Below are 24,839 nucleotides of genomic sequence, written 5' to 3'. Positions count from 1 at the left end.
TTAGTAACAGCAAAACATGTGGAGTTCTTTGCCTTAATTAATGTTTCTCTTTGAATAAAAATAATTAATTTGGCATAAAACTACTTTTACACAATTATTGGCTCAATAGATATTCTAAAAGTTTGTATATGTTAGGTAAACTTGGATGTTTTGAAACAATAAGTTTTAAAATCCAGGCTTATTTTTTATAGTTACATTGAAACTTCTATGATTCTAGTAAGAAAGGCTGCCATAAAAGTTGATTTTTAGATGTTCTTTTCTAATAAAGTTTACTTCTATAAATTTTTCTATATGCTATAGGACAACCTATAAAAACTTATAGCTTTGACTCTAATAATACTTCTTTTGGTTGCATTTGTAAGGTTTCTAAGTGGGTATTTATTCAGTCTCAATGTATTTCCTTTTCACACATGATTTGCAAATATCAGTGTTGAAAAATGTAATGTTTATTTTGAGTTTATAAACCAAAAACTGAAAGAATAAGATTGTGAATGTACCACATAATATAAGCCGGCAGATTTTTCTTCCTACCCAGATTTAATTTAAGAACATGGTTAAAGCTCAGGAAAATAAAATCTCAGGACAGCACCAAGCTGATTTCCACCTTAACAGATATTGCTACATGTTTAACTGAAAATAATTTATCTGTAAATTTTTCTTACATTTTAACACCTAAGAGCTGTCTTTTTCTCTTTGGCTTTGAATCAGAATTATTTTATGCTTTTATGCATTATTTCTTATGTTTATTTTTTTAAATCAAAGATCAATTTAGAGTTTTTAAGAACCAAGGAGTTGAAATGACTAGAATCTCATTTTCTAATTGATTATAAAAACTGTATAATTGAGTCATTTAAAAACATTTAAAAAAAAATCTGTGTGTCTGTGACTTACTCTATGTGCTTGTTTCCAAAGGCAGTACAGGGTGTTTCCTGTCCAAGACACAAACATATATTTCATTTGTCATATCTAATGTTTTTCATTTCCGGAAATCATGCTCCATGTTATGCTTTACAAGACTTCATAAAAATAAGTGATCCAAATAAAATTTATAGTTATTTTTAAAATATGTCATAGCAAAAATCATCTCTTTCTCTTTTTTTTCTCTTTCCCAAATGGGTACAGAAGGGATTATAAAGCTTGAATGACTTATTATATGTGTTGGTAAGATACTTTATAGCAGCTCTCTAAGTGAGACAAGACTGGATTGCAGTGTTGCTGACTTAAGATGGTGAAAGTAGCCCACTGTGCCTGCTTTCAGCTTATCATCCTTAGTTTCTTCTCATCATGGAGTTGGGAAGAAAGCATAGTATATACTTTTTATTTCTTGGTGCAAGTTTTGGGGGTTGAAGTCAGGGCCTGGGTACTGTCCTGATGTTTAATTTTTTTTTCTCCAAACTAGCATTCTACCACTTGAGATACACTTCCACTTTGGGGTGGTTAATTGGAAATAAGAGTCATGAACTTTTCTGCCCACATTAACTTTTAACCCTGATTCTCGTGTCTCAGCCTCCTGAGTAGCTAGTGTTACAGGCATGAGCCACTGGCTCTAGCCCTTTAGTATATACTTTTACAAAGTATTGCCACCATATCAAATAGAAATAGAAATAAATAACCCCAGGAGCACACATAAATATCCCTCAGCTAAATTCTTAAAAGAAAAATTCTATTTTGATTCCCTGTTTAGCACATTCTTGTACTTCAAAATGTTATCCCAATAACAAAGATAAGCTATTATTATTTAGCATAAAGCTAAGTAATTAGAAATAAGAGGTTTTAAGTGTTTAATTTTGTTTTAATATTTTATTATACATTTACATAATTTAAATTTTAATATTGCCTATGTTTGAACATCTTGCTTACAAAATTCCTGAATATATATTTAAAGTCAGCCTTTGTGGGTGAATGTGAGCCAGTGTAAGAAACCACTTCTGGTGATTGGGAAGCTTGGTTGTAGTCACTGTACACTTAGAAGAGAGGGTATCTTGTGTCTATATGCTCCAAAGGAAAGGAAGCCTTTTTCTCTTTCAAACTACTCAGAACCACATGACCCCATGGGCTTTAGTGTGTCTATTAATATAAGGTCTTGAATACAAATTAAGTATTAATCTTATATTGCAAGGATAGAAAAATATTTAATATTTTCATCACAAGGTTGTCACTAGGCCAGCCTCAAACTCATAATTCCACTTGCCTCAGCTACTGAGCAGGCAACTCTAGTTCACTCAGTTCTTAATTATTTCTTCTGTTTGTATTTGACTGGACTGTTTGACACCTCTCAGTTAAATATTTAAAGGAAAAAGTCCTAGATTGGTTTCCTGTTTAGCACATTCTTGTACCTCCAAATGTTATTCCAATAACAAGAATAAGCTATTAGTAGTTTTTCTCAGTAAGTATACATCAATAATGTGCATAGCATAAAATATACCTGTTATTACAAAAGAAAATGTTAAAGTTTTAAAATTGTTACTATACATTTGCAACTGAGAAAGTGAAATAAATAAAATAATATACAATTAAAATGTGATGTAGTTAATGACATTTTTAAATGTTTTAAGGGTTTGATGAGTTTAAATAATTTTTGTCAGAATTTCCTTTTATTTAAGAACAGAGAAGCCAGACACTGTTGGCTCACACCTGTAATTCCAGCTGCTCAAGAGGCTGAGATCTGAGGATCAAGGTTTGAAGCTACTCAGGGCAGAAAAGTCCATGAGACACTTAACAAAAAGCTGAAACTGGAGGTGTGACTCAAATAGTGGAGTTCTAGCCTTGATTGAAAAAGAGAAGCCAAGTGCTGGTGGCTAACACCTGTAATCCTAGCTATTCAGAAGGTTGGGATATGAGGATCAAGGTTTGTAGCCAACCAAGGCAGGAAAGTTCATGAAACTTTTATTTATTTATTTTATTACTATTGTAATGGTGATGTAGAGAGGAGTTACAGTTACATAAGTAAGGTAATGAGTACATTTCTTTTTTAAAGTACTTCCCTCATTTTCTTCCAGTTTTTCCTCTCCTGAACTCCCCCCCCAAATTATATAGTTTTTGCAACATAGTATCTAGTGAATATCACAGCTGCATTTGTTCACCATTTGTCCAGCCATTTCTGTGCTCCCCATACCCTCCCACAAATAGATAAACATATACGAAACAAAAAGTACAGAAAACAAATACAGCAATAAAGGAGATCAAAACCAAGAAGCGAAATAACAAAAAAACCTCTTGTTTCCATTTCTTGGAGTTCATTTTCGATAAATATCATTTTATATGATCATATCTTTGTCATCTTCTCCTAAGAATATCTTCCTTGGTTTCACTGTGTGAATGTCTAGAGTTCTTTTTAATTTATCATATCCAAGTGGATTTTTTTCTTTTACCATCGTGTGTTTACTTGTATATTTATAGGCACCTTGTAATTATAAGGCTGCACTAAAGCCACCACCAGCACAACTACGTTCATTGCAACATTTTTTTTTACCATTGCTAATATATAGAATAGAATTAACCTAGATGGCCCTCAGCAGACAATGGATCCAGAAAATGTTTATTTATACACAGTGGAATTTTATGCTTCCATAAGAAAGGATAATATTGTACCATTCATAAAAAATGGAAAGACTTGAAAAAATATATTAAGTGAAGTAAGCCAGACCTAAAGAAATTTCCCTCATTTGTGGTAACTAGAATGTTCCTATAAATAGAGAAGTAAAAACACTTGGTGGTAAAAGACAAAAAAAATTCACAGGAAACTCTTATGTCCAATTAATTAATCATCAAAAAGCCAAAAGTGGAGGTGTGGCTCAAGTAGTAGAATGCTAGGTATGAGGCCCTGAGTTCAAGCCCCAGGCATCGATGGAAGGGGAAATGAAGGGAAAGGAAGGAGTGAAGGAGGGAAAAAAATGAGCAAGCTTCCAGCTGTATTGCTATTGTCAACTTACTGGTGGTACTACTCAAACATTTTGAATTAAAGTACATCTTAAAGATATAAATGATTGATGGGGGTGAATGTAAAAGATCTCTAGACAGATTCATGTAGATAGATTGACAGAACTGTTGGTGTACATAATTAAGAAGAAAAATTGGGCATATTCTGTGCATAACCCTTTGAGTATTAATTCTGACCAGATCATACTGTAAATAATGTTAACTGTGATAACACGTTAAACACATCTGGGACTCATACCATATGTTTTATAATTATTTTACAGCATCTTTTTGTTTGTTTATTTTGACTGAATTTGAGCCTACTGATAGCTCTGTGACTATGTTTATATTCAAGTAAGTTACACTGTACTTTAACAAACTTAGCATCACAAATCAGTTCTAGGCAGGTTTTGTTTTTAAAAAATATAAGTGAAGGAAACATTTCCTCCAGAACTCCTCTATCTCTCAATATCAAACAGAAATCTGTCTGCTACACCCTGTTGGTGCCAGTTTCTTGGTTTTGCCCCCATGAGAGACATGTCCTTGGAATGCCACCAGTGGAGAGAATTGCCTAACCACTGAACTCACAGAGGATATTTGGCTTAAGTAGCCCTGGAGTGGCCCTTCAGAACTGAGGCTACTGTGGTCTCCTGGTTTGTTTTTGTTTCTTACCTTCCTGTTTACAAGTATTTAGCACTGTCAAAAATAAAGGCTCTCTTAAAACATTTAGGCAGTTTTAAAAACTGTTATTATTTTCATAAACATCATCTCTCTTGATCTCAGGGGAGGCTGGGCACCCTTGATTATCTTTAATAGAGCATATGAAACTGATAGTGCCAATAAGAGGTGGGTGGCAAGTTTCATAATAGTCTGTCCTATTCTTCTCCCTCCCTGCATATTGCTAAATATGTCTCTTGGCAGGTCTTACAGTATCCGTAATTATCAGGTACCATAAGCTCCACTGCAAAGGTGCTTCTCCATGACACCTGTGCAACTCTTGCTCCTTTCCAGCATCTTCTCATGCCTCAACTTGCTGGCTTGCTTCATGTCATAGCAACAGTCTGGCATTACTGAACTCTCTTCTCTTCTTGTCGGATTTCCAGACACCTGCAGTCTACCCACTCGTTTATAGCAACTCTATGCTTTGAGGTACATTTCCACACAGTAGGCATTTTATAAACTTGGGTAAATGAATTAGAAAAGGGAAGGTGCCTGTAAAATCCTTTCTTGATCATTGTCTTCACTTCTAGTCCAAGAAAAAGTTGTGCAATTTTGATACACAACCAAGAAAGGCACTCTTCATGGTGCATACCAATTCTCATGAACAGAGAACAAAGTACAGAAATATACAATAATTTCTAGAAATTGTGTTCCAGAATGTATTAATAGGAGACTGTTACTGAAATTTTCAGGTGAAAGGAAACTGGAAGATGAAACTCTATTTAGTGACAAAATCTACAAAGAAGAATTTTGTAAAGGGCAAGATGATCAGTAAATGCCACTTTAGTTGAAATTTTTGTAGAAGATTGCATTAAGAATAATCCTATTCTATAGAAACTCGAGAGACTAGTTAATAATATTATACTCAGAAATGATGAGTCTATATATGGAAATCTATATGGAGATATAAATAATATATCTTTTTCCCTCAGTGAGGACCAAAGAGATTACAGAATTGGGTAAGAAAATTTGAGGAAATACCAAATATATCAAAGCTTCCTTTTTAGTGTTGTTGAGTTTTCTTTATGAAAGATAAGATTGCTGTAGATAAACATTGCTGTAATATATAATGAAACTGTCTCTAGCCCCCTCTTGTAGAGAATACCTTTACTTGTTTGATGTGTATACCAGACAATTGAATCTTATAACACCAATTTTCATTATTGCTTATAAAAAATGGAATACTTGCATATTATTTTCTTATGGTATACTATTTAAAATTTTAATGATTTACTTAAAACCTTATATTGGACCAATAAATGATCCTTCTTCCTATATATTCATATAGGTCCTGGAACTTCTGAATGTTCCCATATTGGAAAAGATGATCATTGCTGTTACGATTAAACTTACTAAATTCCACAATATATAGCCCTATAAAAGAGTGGAAAACTAGGGACAGATATGCAGAGGAGACATATACAATGGAGAGATGATGTTATAGAGGCAGAAGTTAGAATGTTGTAGCTAAAGGGTGAACTAATTCAACAGGGATACCCATTAGATACTATGTTGGAAGTGAACCATACAACTTGTCAGGGGGGAGGGGGTTGGAAGAGGAAAAACTGGGGGAAAAAGAGAATAAGTGACACTGTTCAAAAAGAAATGTACTCATTACCAGATATATGTAATTATAACCCCTATGTACATCACCTTTACAATAAAAAAAAAATGCAGCAGCTAGCCATGAGGCATGGAGATGTTCTCCAAGAGCCTCCAAAAGGTACACAGCCTTAACTTTGGACATCAGGCCTCCAGAACTGTGAGAAAATAAAACTTTTAAGTTACTGACATTGGAGTGATTTGGTATAGCAGATTTTTTTAACATTTTAATGTTATTATGAAGGTGATGTACGGACAGTTACAGTTATATAAGTTCGGTAAAAAGGACATTTCTTTTTTAAATTTCATTTTATTGTCAAGGTGATGTACAGAGGGCTTACAGTTACATATGTAAGATAGTGAGTACATTTCTTGTCGAATATTGTTTTGGATCAATGTCATCCCTTCTCTCCCAGATTTTCCCTTTCTTTCCGACTCACAAGTTGTATAGTTCATTTTCAGTGTAGTGGCTAGTGAGTATCAGTGCTGCATTTGTTCACCCTTTGACCCACCCTTCCTGTAACCCCCCTTCCCCTACCAAAGACAGATAAACAAGACTAAAAGAAAACAGGGGCTGGGGATATGGCCTAGTGGCAAGAGTGCTTGCCTCGTATATATGAGGCCCTGGGTTCAATTCCCTAGCACCACATATACAGAAAACGGCCAGAAGTGGCACTGTGGCTCAAGTGGCAGAGTGCTAGCCTTGAGCAAAAAGAAGCCAGGGACAGTGCTCAGGCCCTGAGTCCAAGGCCCAGGACTGGCCAAAAAAAAAAAAAAAAAAAAAGAAAAGAAAAGAAAACAAATACAGCAACAAAGGTACAGCAGATTTAGATCTATGTTCATGTTGCTAATAGTGATTTCATCTACTAATCTCCACATAATTTCCTGTATTATTTTACCATATTTTATTTAATGATATTTATTTCCAGCATTTTTGATTTACAAATATTGTTTTAGATATTACTATTATCATATTGATGTATTCTTTTTTTGGCCAGTCCTGGGCCTTGGACTCAGGGCCTGAGCACTGTCCCTGGCTTCTTCCCGCTCAAGGCTAGCACTCTGCCACTTGAGCCACAGCGCCGCTTCTGGCCGTTTTCTGTATATGTGGTGCTGGGGAATCGAACCTAGGGCCTCGTGTATCCGAGGCAGGCACTCTTGCCACTAGGCTATATCCCCAGCCCCTGATGTATTCTTTTGCATGGGTTCTTGTAGATAAATATTTAGAAATACAGTTGCCCAGTCTATCATAGTGACTGGTAGAAAACTGTTTTGAGTAGGTGTAATAAATGCTTATTGATGCATCCACACCACCTGTTTGCTGAATTATTTGTCAAGTACAAACTTTTTTTATTAGTTTCTTTAATAGTCTTTCAAGGATAGTTTATTTTGAGTATATGACTATTGTTTGCTGTTTCTCTTTTTTGTGCGAATGACCAACACCTAAAGTTTAAGCATCATATTCAACTAACAGTATATCCTGGACAGAAATAACTAGTAATAGTACTTATTGAAGTTTTATTGAATGTGTATTATATATTCTCCAAAAAGATTGAACTAATTTTTTTTTTTTTTTTTTTGGCCATTCCTGGGGCTTGGACTCAGGGCCTGAGCACTGTCCCTGGCTTTCTTTTGCTCAAGGCTAGCACTCTGCCACTTGAGCCACAGCGCCACTTCTGGCCATTTTCTGTATATGTGGTGCTGGGGAATTGAACCCAGGGCTTCATGTATACGAGTCAAGCGCTCTTGCCACTAGGCCATATCCCCAGCCCCGATTGAACTAATTTGTATCCCACTAATAATACATGATTTTTTTTTCTGAAATGAGAATAGTGCCTTAAAATTACTTAAAAGAAATAAAACAAACAAATTCTTTCCTTTGTGGTGATACCGAATACATAGGGCCATGGAAAGTTTCATTTTCTAGAGAAATGATAATAAAAAATTATTGAGCCAGGCATCATTGGCTCAGGCTTGTAATCCTGTCTACTCAGGAGGCTGAGATCTGAGGATGGTAGTTCAAAGCCAGCCCAGGCAGAAAAGTCTGTGAGACTCTTATCTGCAATTATCTACCAGGAAACCAGAAGTGGCACTGTGGCTCAAGTAGTAGAGCATTAGCCATGAACTGAAGTACCCATGCCCAGAGTTCAAGCCCCAGGACCAACCAAAAAAAAAGTATTGAGATTGTTCACTCAGATTTCCAACTCATGGTAAATTGAGTTTCTAGTTTTTTCAAGCACTGAATTGAGAACGACTTTCACTGTTGGTTTTCTTAATACTAATATATGAGCTCATTCCTATAATATCTACCTAGTTTATGATCCAGATTTTTCAGACTACCATACATTTTATTTCATTTCAAACAGATTAACATATTTACTTGTAAATAAGACATACTAAAGTTGTCTTAAGTAATAATTACTCCAATATATTTTAAACCAGGTTGTATAGTTTCTTTCTTGTATCATTTTCCCCCTCTCATTTTGCCATTCTAAATGACCACTCTTCAATATCTCCAAGGCAAGTTCACTCTTGATATTATAAGATGCATCCAGCATCTGTTCTGTTGTTGAAACCCTCAGGAAAATTTATAAAGCTGTTAGTGCACATTCATCATTATTATTAGGAAGCATAATTCATTGTATGGTTATCTCAGCTTATCCTTGCCTCGTATCTGAGCTCTGAGATGACACTGCCTTCTTTAGTGAGGCCGCATTACGGCATCTCATTTCTCTCACCTTAATTTGTAGTGATGCGTTGCATTTGGGTGACAGGCAGTTGTTCGTGCTTCAATAACTCAGGATTTGAATTCTACAGTTTGTGGCATCCATGTAATGCTTAGCAGTAAGTACAGCTGTTAACTATTCGCTTATAAATAATCTTTTTCCCCCTCTCAACCTGTCTCCTAGGTAGTGTATCTGTCACCTTTAATAACTCTTCTCCTAGTCCCTGGTGATTTGACCCATCAGTTGTCATTCATGTAGGAGCAGTGCTGTGGCCCTGCTATTGAAGCTTATACAACTTCCTTCAGCTATTCAGTCACCTCAGCAGACATGTACTTGTGGGTATTGATGGGTATAACAAGCAAACACTGAACAACACCTTCTCATACAGTTTGAGAAATGTAGCTTTGCATTTGGGGCTGTAGGTGATAAGACCTCCCATTTAGATCCCACAGTTGAGGTCACAGGGGTAGATTAGGGGGAGGGATGAATGTAGCCAACAGCAGGTACAGCCTTCCTGCTTTTTTTTTTTTTAATGCTAAATACACCTAATTGTTATGGCATCTCTTTGTCCTCTGATGTTTAGAAACTTAGAATGGGTATTTGATCTGGTTAGTGAGTCTATCAGGAATGGCATTTTGCCTGTATTTAGTGCTTAAAAATGAGAGGCTAGCAGCTGTAATTCAGAAGGCCTTCATGTTTTTTGGCAGTCCTGTGATTCCTCCATTTGGACATGTACTCACTTGCTTCCAGTGTCTTTGCTGAAGTTGTGCTGATCTCAGTACTTCTCCGAGCTAATTCCTACCTGCCTTTCAGTCTCATCTTAGCTATTACTTTTCCAGGAAAATCTCACCATCTGGCATTGCCTGTACCACCTAAAGTCCCTGTGTGACAATTTTTATTTATCCATTATTATGCTATACAATAATTGCCTATATACTTGCCTTTTTTTTTTTTTGTCAGTCCTGGGCTTGAACTCAGGGCCTGAGCACTGTCCCTGGCTTCTTTTTGCTCCAGGCTAGCACTCTGCCACTTGAGCCACAGAGCCACTTCTGGCCATTTTCTATATATGTGGTGCTTGGAAATCAAACCCAGGGCTTCATGTATATGAGGCAAGCACTCTTGCCACTAGGCCATATTCCCAGCCCTATACATGCCTTTTACTCCTACTGGATTTTGATTTTTTTTTAATGGATAAAACTTAGTGTTGTTTGCTACATACAATCACATCAAAAGACCTCAGTAGATTTATGTAAAGAGAATGTTTTTTTTTTTAATGTATACTTTTTTTTTTAACATACTCACTTTCCATTGACATTGTATGGTCACTTCAGTGAGTAGTTCAGACAGTAAATTATGGGCATAGTGTGCAATCTCCATCAGTAAAAATAAGAAAATATTATGATGTTTATTATCTCTTAACTGAATAGTGAACATTTATTTCTCTGAGGATATATTTTGACAATATAGGGTTTCTTTGGACTGGAGTGGTTGGAGGAGAGAGTAGACGTGTCATAACACCAAAAGAAGAAAGAAGCACTAAACTATTTTGAAAATAACCCCAATGTTTGTGAACATCAACTCTTGTTTTTAAAATAAGCTATCTTAAGAGGTAAATCAGTTAGGTACGATATTGGTTAGGTTTTCCTTTGGAATTAGTTATTTCCAAATGTCCTTTATTGCTTTTAATCTCTGGTGCAATGCATTAGCAAATTGTCAAATTTCTGATACCCAGATAAATACTATAGTTCCCTGCCACACATGTGAATACATATAAGATATACAAATGTATATGTATAACAACCTGGAAAGACCAAAGTGAAAAACTTAAAATTTGGGGGGAGTTTCAGCAATAAAAGCCCAAGAAGAAAGTATTTATTAGTTTTCTCTCATAAAGGCAAGAACAGCTATGCCTATTGGAACTTATATGTACTCACTTGTAGAGTGATGGGAGGTGCAAAGATAAATAAAACATTTTAGCCCTAAGTTCAAGAATAGGTAGACCCCTGACTTTTAATGGAATACAGTTTTGAAGCAATAATATTTTTAAAGGAGTGAATGTCCTAAATAAAAAAAAATTAATGGAAAGTAAGTCTGTGATACTTAGATGTAGTTCTGGAAATTGTCTAGGCATATAAAGCACAGCATATCCTGATTGTGTGATACAAATGATGACATAGGATATATTCTGTATTTTGTAGTACATTCTTCTGTAGTTTTTATACCTCACACAATATGACCCCCTCCCCCCCCCCCCCCGTCTTGCCAGTCCTGGGACTTAAATTCAGGGCCTGCTCACTGTCCCTGACCCTCTTTTGGTCAAGGCTGGCACTCTACCACTTGAGACACAGTGCCACTTCTGGATTTTTCTTTTTATGTGGTACTGAGGAACTGAACCCAGGACTTCATGCATGCTAGGCAAGTACTCTTAACACTAAGCCACATTCCCAGCCCTAAAATCTCTTTTAAACAATTCCATCTGAGCACATAAAAAAGCTGCTTCCTTCTTTTCAAACAACTGCATTGTATAGATATTTAGATATTTTAGCCTATTTACCCACACCCTAATATTCTACATATTGAGACATATTTTTAGACCTTTGATATTCTGGTTGGTGATAGAGGAAAAATGGTAGTACATTATTACATTTGCATTTCTCTGAATATGATTTTCCATTTTTTATGATTTTTCATTTTTAATCAAGATAATAAGTCCTTGAAAAGGACTTAGAAATATATATTTTAGCAGCTGTTTATATCCTACAAGAATCAGCACAGTCTTACAGATAATTGCTCTTAGTTGGTTCATTTCTGTTTTTGCTTTCTATTTGGTTTTGCCTTGAATTCTCCCCCCAACACACACACGCACACACACACACACACACACACACTCACACACACACACCACGTTTAGTTTTTCAGATGCTTGGTATTGAAGTAAAGTCCATGAGTATGCCACAATGTGCTGGACCACTGAGGTACTCTTTCTACCCTATCTGTATTTCATTTGTAGTCAGTGAGTTTTGATTCTTCAAATAAAATTTTAGGTAGGATTTTTATGTTTGTTAAAGTGTGTGATATGGCAGTTATAATTAATAAGTTCATCATTCACATATTTTATTTCCAATATGGAATTTGTTTTAATGATATTTGATTATTTAAAATACAGAAAACATCTCCAGGGCTGGGGATATGGCCTAGTGGCAAGAGTGCTTGCCTCTTATACCTTAAGCCCTGGGTTCAATTCCCCAGCACCCACATATACAGAAAACAGCCAGAAGTGGCACTGTGGCTCAAGTGGCAAAGTGCTAGCCTTGAGCAAAAAGAAGCCAGAGACAGTGCTCAGGCCCTGAGTCCAAAGCTCAGGACTGGCCAAAAAAAAAAAAAAAAAAAAAAAAGAAGAAAACATCTCCAATGTATTATTATATGTAGAAACAGCAAAGTCTTAATTAGAAAGTAAATAATTTAGTATAAACTTTTAATAATTTCTATGTACAATAGTGGATGTAAATTTGGAATAAGAAATCTGTTAAAAAGCAAAAAATTGCCAGAATAATGGAAGTTCAAGTATTTTTCTTTGGAAATATCCTTAGGGGATTTATCAAAAATATTTACATAGAAATCGTTTGTGTATGCATCCTCTACTGGATCTAGGATATTCTATAACTCTTTGAAACTACCAAGACCTACACAAATGAGGGGCTAGAGCTTAAGTCTTACTAGCTTCCTCGATAAAATTATTCTGGATGGCTGTGAATAGCTCATAATCTGACCTTCATTTCAGTTTTGTAGGTCATTCACACGCCTAGTGATTGGTCTCAGGACTGACAGCCTCAGAGGTACCATCATTCTGTGCTGTTGGTTTCCCTGATATTTTGTTTCATATTATTGTTCTTGGTACAGTTCACTTATCTTACCATGCATGGAATTCTTTTCTTAAGTACTTTCTAAGAGGAAGGATGGAAAACAAGTAGCCTGTTTCACGGTATAATGCCATATAGTGTTGTGCTTATTTTGTTTAGGCAAAAATAAAATATGTAGTGTAAAATAGTTCTTTTTAGTAATTCGTGTATACTTCTCAAAAGCATATGCATTTCTTCTGTCATTTTGAAGAGAGTTTAATAGGACTCATCTTTGTAAATGTTTCCTAAGGTAACAATAACCTGACCTCTTAAAAAAATATTTTTCATGTTCTTTTGTGAGTGGATCCATTCTTGTTCCTACTTTGAAAGCATTCAAGTAAACACCGAAAAGGAAAAAACAATGCCCGTGTCCATGTTCTTTTGTACTAGTCCACTTTCATATTTCTTTTTCTCTTTCATCAGTCACCTGGTCAAGAGAATAATTAAATGATAATCTGAGGAGGTAATAATTACATTTTGGGGCCTTTAGATTTTTTGTTTGTTTATTTTGTCTCATTTTTTAATGGAACTTAGATGTGCTTTTACTTCCCTTTATGGTTTTAGTTTTGATAGATGACTATATCTTTCTGGGCAGCTGGGAGTTAAAAAAGAGCTGGTGGTGTTGAGTTTTGGCATTTTCAAGCTTCTCCTCAGGAGACTATAAAGTGCCTATGGAGCAGATCCAAACCAATGGATGTTTAAGAAAAGGGGGGGGGGGGATTAGCTGAAGAACATATTTATGTGACTTAGTTACCTTCTGTTGCATTAAATGGCTAGAAAGAAGGATAAATATTGGGGTTTATAGTTTTTAACAGGAAAACTCTTTTTAAAAATCTCCCAAGCCTTAAAAAATACATGAAATGATCTTCAGGCCTATTGGCTTCCCTGTTTAGTTTATCAAGTCTCTGTCACACCCTCCCCCATCTCAGTAAAAACTCCAGAGTGAAGTGTGAAAAGCATCAGAAAGTCTCCTTTATGCCAGTTCAGCCTTTTAGTCGCTTGCCAAGCACCTTCATCTCTTCATATGTTTCTAGCTAAGGTCTAACATGGAACAAAAACCCGACAGCAATGGAGACCAGATGCCGGTATTTCTTCTCTGTCACTTGGTTGCTGAGCAGATGGAATTTATATCAATCGGGCATGCTAGGAGGAAGAGGCCGTGGCAGCCAACATGTGGAACTGGGGCTGAGTGACATTTCTGCTAATGTTTTGTCCTTGTAGAACATTATGCTTCCTCTTTGCTTATGAGCTGTGGTTTTCCTGACTCAGACAAGGTTCCAGCTCCAGCTGGAATGGCTGTCGCTCTTCCCCTCTCCTCCACCTCTCCACCCCCCATTTTTTAGGGAGTGCTAGGAGCTGTGGAGGAGTAGTGGGACCTGCACAATAGAGCTCTTTATTAAAATACCTGACATCTGCATGCAGTGCACCAAAATCATCTTAGCTCCAGCAGAGGACTAGGCTGGGCCTTACTCTTCACTTTTGGTCCATTACTATGTGTTTGTTTGACTTATATAATGAATAAATGCCTCTGGCGAAAGAGGACATTGAACATATTATCAGGGGAAGGGAATTTTTAAATTTTTTCCAAGAACATTGTCAGAGACAAACCCAGTAGTCATACAAAAATGCAAATATTTAAAAGCAATTGTAGCCATCAGGTGGGTTCCTCACTATTGTTTAAAAAAAAAAAGTCATACTCTTTCTGCAAGGTAAAAATAAAAAAACCCAAAATTCAATTTATGTAATATGGAATTTTGTTTGTTGATTTGTTTTTTTTCCCTCCTAGTACCAGAGTTTGACCTCAAGGTCTCACGTTTACTTACTAGGTATTCTACCACTTGAGCCATTCCACCTGTCCCTTTTTTTATGTTGATCATTTTCAAGATAGGGTTTCAAACCCTTCATGCCAGTTCTAGCCTGAACATCAGTCCTCCTATTCATTTTTCCTTTTATTGTTTGCAAAACAGGTACATACCACTGCACCCAGCTATTGTGCTCCCCCTCCCATAGCAGAGATCTCTGCACAGCCATTAGCTGAAAAAGAGTCTCATGAAGATTCACCTCAATCTGCTATATCCTTTAATCTCTATCTCCCAGCTAGCCAGTATTATAGGCTTATGCCATCAACTTGGCCATCATATGGAGTTTTGATGTTGATAACTGCTCTTAGCAGAAAGTAACACTTTAAAAAATTCTAATATCACAAAGAATCACTAGAAGAAAAACATAAAATATATGTTAAAGGAAACAAATATACATCTATGGGGAAAATTGTTGACCAGTTTACAAATTCAATCTGCTCTCTTAGAAAAGGGTATTATCTTTTATGTAATACCAGAAATATGTGCACATGCACCCATTGGATATTCTACTACACTGATGTAAACAATTCATATTTTACTTGCTTATGGTAAATATAAGGGAAATACAATTATGGTAACTCGTTTTGGAGTGGTCATGAAATTACTGCCTATGTTGCAGAATCAATAACAACTGTATCCCCGTTTCTGGTGGAAATTTGACCTGAGGTTTTGGTTGGATTTCAGAGAAATTCAGAAGACACCAGACAGATGAGAGGGAAAGATCTGTAGCCTTTACTGTTTTTTTTTTTTTTTGTTATTTTTTTGTCTCTTCCCCCCCTCCCCTTTTTTCTAAAGCAGCTTTGGACAGGTGTCTTTCATTGTCTCTTCCAAGTATAGTGGTTAGACATATTATGACTCTTCTAGAAAATTCCCGAGGCAGCCTGGCTGTTTCTTTATCTTCAGGAAATCTGCAACGTGTCCCATTTATTGTTTGTTTATAAAGATTAACCTGTGCAACAATTTCCTCCTTGTATCATTCACAGTTTGCTTCAGACTGAAGTAAACACTTGCTTTTGGGAGTGGCTACAGTCACAATATGTCCAGAAAATTTACTAAGTCAGTCTTACTTGAAAAAATTCTTTGAAATTGCCTTGGACCTCTTTCTCTTTGATATTTTCTATCCTGTGCTTGTACCATATACTGAACACAGAATTTCCTGTTTATAATGTCATTTAAATTGTATAAAGTAAAACAACAACTCATCATTGTGTGCCTGTTGCATATGAATATACAGTAGAATTTAGTCACAAAGTATATATTTCTCAGTATGTGAATTTATCTGTACTTAGGAATTAACTAGGTTTACATAAATTATTTAAACTAGGCAGCCTAATAAAAGAAATCTCTCTTTGCCTCCACTCTCTTATATGCTATTCAGATACTCCCCTTCTTCCTTTCCTCCAACTTTTGCCATCTAGATGACAATGACTCTTGACTTTGTCCAAACACAGAAATAAGATAGATTTAGATAGAGATAAGACCATCACATCAGCTACCTGAATTATTTCCAGAAGAAAGGGATCTTTTGTTCTCCATTGGTTTTGATCTTATACCAAATCCTTTCTTGCTTAATTTTGGACTCAATCCTTTGTGCTTTTCTTTTGAAATCTTCAGCTTCCTTGTTCAAGATTTTTCTTCTTTGCTATTCTTATCTCAGAATTATTCCTGTGACAAAACATAGACATTCTAGGTTTCCTTTCCTGTGACCTTATGTCAAGAATATTTCATCCTGGAAAAGGACTCATGTCTTAATAAAGTGGCGTTTCAGAGGTGGTGTTGAATAGTATGGGGTAATTACTATTCTTGGCTGAAATTCTCACCGTGAAACATAGGAAATTTTTCACTGTGGGCCTCCTAGAAGCCCTATTCATGATCCCATTTCACTATAGAGGAAAGGATCAGACATTATGCTGCAGAATATTCTGGCTTAATATATGATATCTGTTTGTTAGACCTCCCTAGAGAGGATTCTTGAAGTTTATTTGTCTTGGTCCTTGGATTCTAGGCTTGCCATGTTTGGTATCAGTATCTTAATGGTACAGCTCCATGCCAGTGATAGCTGTTTACTGTCTTATGGGTATGGCCATCTGTCCTCCACTGAGATGAGGCCCCTTTACTTATACCTGGAAGGATGCCAGGAACATTGTCTTGCCAGCTGTATAACTTTGAGCAAATTACTTAACCTTGGTGAATCTCCTACTTCACTTCCATGAGAGATGATATTATATCTACCTTATGAGGCTGCCAAAAAAGTGGCAATATTTTAGCATGTCTACACCAATAATAGTGCCTGCTACAATGGTAAGAACACCACAAATGATAGTTACTGTTTTGTCAGCATGGCAGCCTTCTGATCTAACCTCTATGTTAGCTTGGTCAGTAATCATCCCAAGTCACTCCTCAACAATCACTGTAAAACAGAATACTGTCCCAGAAGGAACATTCATCCAGAAGACTGTAGCCTTCTCTTTGAGTATTCACATTTGAAGAAGAAATATATCTACTAAGGATGAGGAGAAAATCTTTATTCCACTAAAAAGGGCAAATGCATATCTTTTGAGAGTTTATTTTAGTTTTCAGAGTTCTTGTCTTTGGTCCTTGATCTTTTCAACTATGGATATACCTCTTCTGAGCTCTCAGTGCAATTCCTTCTAGAAGTATGCTTCCAGCACCAATCCCTGTCTTTGTTGGTGGCATGGAACTAGGATTTATTATGCAGATGAAGATTATATCTAGAAGAGGCAGAGAGTCCCTAGTCACTGTCACTTTTCATTACACTTAAGAATGGAGGTTTAACCATCCTTGATGCCCCTCAGTAGATGAATGGATCAAGAAAAAGTGACACATACACACAATGGAATTCTATGTCTCTGTTAGAAGGAATGACACTGCCCCATTCATGAGGAAATGGAAAGACTTTGAAAAAACCATAGTAAGTAAAGTGAGCCAGACCCAAAGAAACATATAAGCTCTATGGTTTCACTCATTGGAAACAATTAGTACTCTTCTAGGATAGTCCTAGCGGAAGGAGCACAATAGCTCAATAGCAATGTAGTTATGATCACATAAGATAATCCTAAGCGAAATGAACTACAAGACTTGGAAATAAGTGATTTGTCTTGATTGTTGTTATTTCCAATGTACCATATGAAATTATGCCTTTTTCTTTTGTCTTTATTCCTCATGGTTTTACCTCTGATGATGTCACTGTAACTGACTTTGGTACGCTGGGTATTGAATGTACATTTATTGGAACTAGGGGAGGGGAACACCAAAATGGAGAGACAAAGGGTAAAAGGTAAACCAATGCAACAGCAATACTTACAAGACAATATGCTGTAAACCAACTGTACATCTCAGGGGAGGGTAGGGAGGGACCGGGGAGGGGGGAAGGTGGGAGAAAAATGAAGAAGCTAACAAGTTTGATAAGAAGTGTACTCATTGCCTTACATATGTAACTGTAACCCCTCTGTTCATTACCTAGGCAATAAAAAAAGTTAAAAAGAAAAGAATGGCGGTCAGGGAAAGGGAAACATTTATCCTTACTTAAAAGATTCTTGGAGCAAAGTTTTTATCTCTATCTTAGAATTAGTCTGGTAATTCTCTCTCTCTCTCTTTTTCTCTCTCTCTCTCTCACACACACATACACACACCTTCTCTTTTCAATATAGAGATATTCTCATAGATTATTTATTTAACTTGTTTATAACTTGTCACGTTTAACCCACCAAACTATGTGAAAGACATTTGTTTTCTAGTTTTATTAAGATACAACATACAACTTCTGAACTTTGACTTCCATTATCTCAGGGAACAGGGATTTAAAAGAGAGTAGGATGAATAGTACTAAAAAGGGGTATTTCTGGTATATATAAAAGCTGTGTTTTCTAGCCAAGCACGATGGTATACAGCCATAACCCCAGTGCTTTGGGAAGTTAAGGTTGGAGGATCATGAGTTTGAGGATGGTATGGATTGTACAGTAAGACCCTGTCTCAAAAAAGCCAAAAAGTTTTTGAAATTTTCTTTCTGTTTTTAAACTTTCATTATTGTTCACATTTCTGTAAAGTCATGGGAGCAGTGCTGTCCCCAGGAGGCCACCATCAAGATGCTCCCAGGGAGGTGCCTGGAGCAGTGACCTCTGGGGAAGTGCATCTGGGCTTGGCCATGCTTGCCTGCCAGTGCAGGTCAGTAATCTTGAGGAAGCAGAGGAGAAGAGTGAGCAAAACCTTTAAAAAAGAATCTTCATACTTCAGCATGCTCCTATGGAGACACAAGAAGAACAAGAGCTTGGAGATGTACGGTCCAGGCAGTGTGCTGGGGCAGTTTGCCCTTGCCTGTCCTGGGACAGGGTGTGGAGCAGACTTGCCCAGCTTCCTAGTTCATGTCTCACTCTTCCTTCGAAAACTTGTGCAGAATCCTGGACTGCATGCACAGGAAGCACCAACATTCCACTTGCAGCAAAAAAAAAAAAAAAATGTTAAAACAACTAGAAGATAAAAGTGTAGGTAATATAAGGCCATCTGCTTAAGCCCACTTGGGAACTTGTAACAGATATTAAATACTAGAGTGAAAAATCAACTTAATGTACTTTTTAAAAAAATCTGAAGTAATCTGTTATGATTAAATGTGTAAAAAATCCCCCCCCCCCAATCCACCCAGAAAACAACTTACATGATTCTATGTTCATGGACACAGATATTAGAAATGGCCCTTGTCCTCCATACTCCACCCTGGACCTTATCACAGAAAAAAGAAAAGGTTTTCTATTTTTAATTTTGTTCTTCCGTACACACACACACACACACACACACACACACACAAACACACAAACACACACACACACATTACAGAGATGAATACATCCTTTCATTATCACTTCTACTAAGATTCACTCTCCAGAAGTAGCCAGCAGACCCTATTCACAAGTTTGTTTGTGTTCTTTCCAGAACAAAGAACTTTTTAAAAAATTGGTAGCAACCTTGGTGTTAGTTATTTGTGCCAAATGTCGTTTCCTATTGGTCTACAAATCTGAGGTGTGGTTAAAAATTATTCAGTTATCTAGTATTCTTTTTTTTCTTTTTGGAAAACTCAGTATGACTAATCTGTTTCCCAGTTTATATGGTTTCTTCAAGCTTGGCACTTACTATTTATATAAACTCCACTGATTTCCTCAAAAAATGAGATCAATGACTTGAAAAAATGCTTCTCTAAGCTTTAGAGAAAGAAAGTAAATTAATGAACTTTATACTAATATAAAAGTGATACTTTGAATTTCGGGACACCAAGTTAGATGTATATATTTCCTTTCCTCCTCTTTCCTGAATTTGGTGAGATAGAAATTAATTTGTTAGGATAAATCTCAGCATACAGGGATTTTTTCCCTCCTTCCCTCTCCTTTCTTTCTGATAAGCAATACAATTTAAAACACATACTTGTGGTCCAACTGGGCTAAAATTTTGGGCTGAGCTTTACTAATATGAGGTATCACAAAACCCTTAATGCAATAAGGTAAATATTGTAGTAAATGTCAATATTTTTATATATATTAGCATAGTTTTTTGATTGACTAACATTTAATTTTCTGCTTGTGCTCAAAAACTAAAAATAAAAAGAAGGAAAGACATTGCCTTATAGGGGTGTGCAAACCTATGAGGTTTCTTAGCTATGAACCCAGCCAAGTTGCTCCAACCAGCTACTTGACTCCTTAACACAGAGAACCTTAACAGACAGCAGTAAATAGGCCTCAGTAAATTTGAGTCTTATCTGGATCTAAGACACTGCCATCCTTATGGGGGAATTTTGTTAGTCTGAAAAACCTTGGTTTATTATAGCATTTCAATGCATACAGCAGTATTCAAACTTTTTTGACTTCATCTGGATATTGTTATGGCATTTGCTGCTGCTGCATTCCATTTATACATACATACATACATACATATATACATACATATATACATTTATAGAGAGGTCACCTAAACATTACTTATGTGACACTGCAGCTGACCAGTCTGAAGCTATTTTGCTATCTTTTTTTTTCCTCCCACAGAACCAGAGAAGCATCTAATTATCATTTCCCTTATTTGGAATTAGACCTATTTTATACTACGTTGGAATAAGATTTATAAACGTGCAGTTTGGGGGCAAATTTAGCATTCTAAAACTGTTAGTACATATTTTATTTCCTTTCTTAAGGTAAAGCTATAAATTAGTAAGTAGCTCCTTATGAGATTTCTGTTTGCAAATCACTTTAGATTTTAAGATAAGAAGAAAAAGAATTAGGAAATTGAGAGGGAATACCAAAATTGAGAGACAAAGGGTAAATTAAGAGAAACAACAACAAAAGCAATACTTGCAAAACTGTATGGTGTAAGTGAACTGAACACCTCAGAGGGGGATAGGGGGAGGGAAGAGGGGGATAGGGGGAGGGGGGAGGGGGGTATGAGGGACAAGGTAACAAACAGTACAAGAAATGTATCCAATGCCTAACGTATGAAACTGTAACCTCTCTGTACATCAGTTTTATAATAAAAACTTAAAAAAAAGAAGAAGAAAAAGAAGCACATTCATATAACTGAGCTTCTTTTTTATACTTTTTTGTATATGAAGACTGTATACTAGAAAGAACCATCTTTTGGAGAGAAATAAAGAAGCAGAGTTCTCACACTGTTTATACAGGCACCCAGCTATGTAGTTTGGATGTTAGTGACACTCAACCAATGCTTTTCTCAGTTTGTATCAGAAAGAGCTAGTGACTGATATGATTAACTCACTTTTGTAGAAGACAGGGTGAGTATGTTTACATATATACATATATATATTTTTTAAAGATATTCCACAGTTGTTGAGGCATGTTAACATCAAAACATTGTGCAGAACAGGTACTGGAGTAGACTACACAGGGGCCTACTAGCCCTGCCTTGGTAGGATTTTTTTTTTAAGTGGACACATAAAATAACCCCAACAACACAAAGAAATGCATGTTAATGTGGCTGAATATTCATTAGAAGCCTGTGGCCTGAGGCTGGAAATCCAGTGTGGTTGTGTGTTTACCAGGCCACCTGAAAGGCTAGAGGGCAAGAGACACTTAGAAGCAATGGCACCAGCTCGAGATTGCTGTCTTTGAAACGTTTTCATTTTTTCTTGAATCAGCTACAGTCTCTTACTTAAGGTCACTGAAGTTTGCAAACTTTGGCAGAAGGCTTCTTCCTTTTTTGGTAGTGGCAGGCTGACTTTTTTTTTTCTTCCCTTTTGGGAGTGTTTTCCTCTCAAACTACCATTATCTTCCAAACCTGTTTCATGTTATCATTGTCAGATGCATCTTTTCAGTTTCTTAGAACAAAAAGTTTCATATACATACATATATATGTGTGTGTATATACACACACATACACATAATACACACATTAAAAGTATGGAATTGAAAGTCATGTGGTTATGATTTGAAAATGTCAAGCTTGATTTTTTTTCAGTGTTTTTTTTTTTTTTCCCCTAAATCCATACCTTTTTCTCTGGGCAGTGAACTCACTCTGGAGACATCAAAGAGAATGTGTACTGGATCAAGGTGTTTTTTTTTTTTCTTTTGACCACATCATTGCCAGCTGTGGTGTTTATGATTAGAGGCAGGCGTTCCAGACACCTCCAAGTCTTCACTAAGCGTCAGATCTTTAACGGGATCCATCCCAACTGAGTGACACTAAACAGACAGCCAAAGGGGAGTTGGTGGGATAGAACTGTGGAGGGGGGTACAAGTGAGGGCTGCTTTGGTGCTTGGTGTACTTTCCAGCCAAGCTGCATAACAAATTCTGCTAATGCCAGGCTGCCGGCTGCCCAGAGGCCCTGTAGCATGCCTTTCAACATAGCTTTCCCTAGCCAAGGGGATGACTAGAGCCCAGCAAACACAGCCATTGATCCTCTCTCACCAGGCACAGGGTATGCAGCGTTCAGGTCACAGTCCAGTCGGCTTTGATGCGGCTCCACTGCACACTGCTGACAGCCACAGACTGCCACAGACGGCCGGCTTCCAGAGCTGATGTGATTTCCTCTCAGATCTTTACTCTCTGCTCTGTGCAGCTGGGGACATTCATTCTCTCTGGATGTTGCCTCCACTTGCAATATTAACACTTACGATATTGTCCTATTGGCACAAGAATCTTGCAAGTAGCCAGCAGTACTGATAGCAGTGTGTAAAAGGGAGGTTTCTTCCTGCCTTCTGTTCCTTTCTGGGTCATTGTAACTTCCAAATAGTTTTGCCAGTTCCAAAAACTAGAATATACTCTGAGACAATAAATTGGCACAGCAAGACTCAGAATTAAATATTTTCCAATTAATCAAACCAAGAAGATAGGTGTATCCAGTGATGAAAAATGAATGGTTTGGCTGACAAAGGTGAATCATTTGCTAATAGAGAAATTAATGTTCGTTAGAAAAATTCAAACAAGAAACAAACCTTGCTCATCTGTCTTTGTGGGAAGACATGAGAGATTTTCAGACTACCTCAAAACATCTCAAAGAAAGTAAGCATATAAATTTGTTTTTAGAGAAAGATACAAATAACTGATGACTAGGACACAGCTGCTTTAAGAATCTTTCCAGTACTGGTACTTTCTTCTTCTTCTTTAAAGTAAGTATCAGGGCTGTGTGAAAATCAGGTGATGGAAATGTGTAAGATTCTGACTGTTCTTCATCATTTGTTCTTCCTGTTCTCTATGTCCATACCATCTTTACTTTTTGTGATCCTTCCAATTGACTGTTCAAAACTCAAACACTGCCAGTGGGTTTTTGTACCACTGCTATCACTTTCTGCCACTTTTGTAATAGAAGTACATTGTTCCTTTGCACTGAAGGAGCATGAAAATGAGTTTGAAATATAGTAATTCTCAGGCTTTTTAGCAAAAGCAATCATAGTAACTCATCATTTGGCTGTTGTGTGATCAGTGTTACTTCCCCTGCTGGCTGATGATGCTTAAACACATTCCAGATTTTTAGTTTTCTTCCTGGTACCATATCTTCATCTCTATCTATGTCATCTACTTCCCTATCTCAACATTCAATTTATATTTTAGGATTTATCTTAGGTAAAGAAATTTATGCTTCATGTCAGTGTTATCCTTTCCCAGGCAAATATACTCACCAGTGATGCTTGGGATAATTTTGGTTATTAGTAAAAAATACAAGGATATGTCTACATCAAACTATTCTCAATAGTTTTTTATAGAAACCTTTAAAACATCAAAGTTTTATTAAGCTATGCCACTTCCCCATAGTAACGCTACAAATAAATATATAGAGTAGAACAACAAAGTACTTTTATTGGTTGTGCCTTTGTCATCATGCAGAAAGTTAGTTTAACCAGTTGTTTACTTAATTATATCGTTATCCAGGTTCTATTTGATTGTTTGGACCTTTATTAGCCTTCAGTACTTCTCTGTGTCAGCACTATTCCATTTTACAGGTTATACAACTGAGTCAGAAAAAGGATATTATTAGTTAGATTATGACTTGTTAGCTTGAGAATTATTATTCCTGAAGTTTTAGTGATCTAAATGGCATCAATTTATAGAATTACTCAGAGTTTTATTTACTACATGTTGAAGAAGCAGAGTTTCAAAAAGTTCTTTGATCTTCTGTTTGAGAACATGAAGATTACATCAGTAATGTGATAATCCAAACAGCCTTTTAAGCATTTCATTCACTCAAGGAAACAGAAAATATGTACATACTGAGAAAGATAGCGTAGTGTTATTTTTTAAATGAAATATCTGTATTTGTGTACATACACAAATCACACTCATGTAAGTAGATCAATAGATTGATTTAAACAGAAATGAGAGTAGGTCCCACATTAATCTTTGATTCTGTTATGAATATTTGCACTAGCATCATAAATATCACAATGAGATTTTTATAGATAGCAATTTTGATAGAATTGTAAGTGAATGTTTTAGAACGTCATTAGCTGCCACACACATAATAAGTCCAAGACTTTAATGTGATCCCTGTGCTTATGTCAAGGAAACAGTACTACTTGTACAATGCAGGAACACCTTAGTAAAGCAGTAAAAGAATTTGATTTTTCAGCTGCTGTAGTTCAGGGTAAGACTAAATTTAGTGA

The 24,839-nt window shown here is 36.3% G+C and overlaps 1 protein-coding gene and 1 long non-coding RNA gene across 22 annotated transcripts in view; one reads left to right on the top strand and one right to left on the bottom strand.

Moving 5' to 3' along the window:
• Positions 1–24,839, top strand: part of Bnc2 (basonuclin 2) — a 428,651-nt gene that overhangs the window by 323,126 nt on the left and 80,686 nt on the right. The window lies entirely within an intron of this gene.
• Positions 1,439–19,558, bottom strand: LOC125357587. Its single transcript, XR_007212176.1, has 3 exons — positions 19,518–19,558; positions 13,876–13,881; positions 1,439–1,867 (listed from the first exon to the last, which is right to left on the bottom strand). It is a non-coding gene; the product is annotated as an uncharacterized LOC125357587 (long non-coding RNA).

Source organism: Perognathus longimembris, chromosome 1, assembly GCF_023159225.1.
Source record: "Perognathus longimembris pacificus isolate PPM17 chromosome 1, ASM2315922v1, whole genome shotgun sequence".
Classification (NCBI taxonomy): domain Eukaryota; kingdom Metazoa; phylum Chordata; class Mammalia; order Rodentia; family Heteromyidae; genus Perognathus; species Perognathus longimembris.
This window is presented reverse-complemented; position numbering and strand designations above follow the sequence as displayed.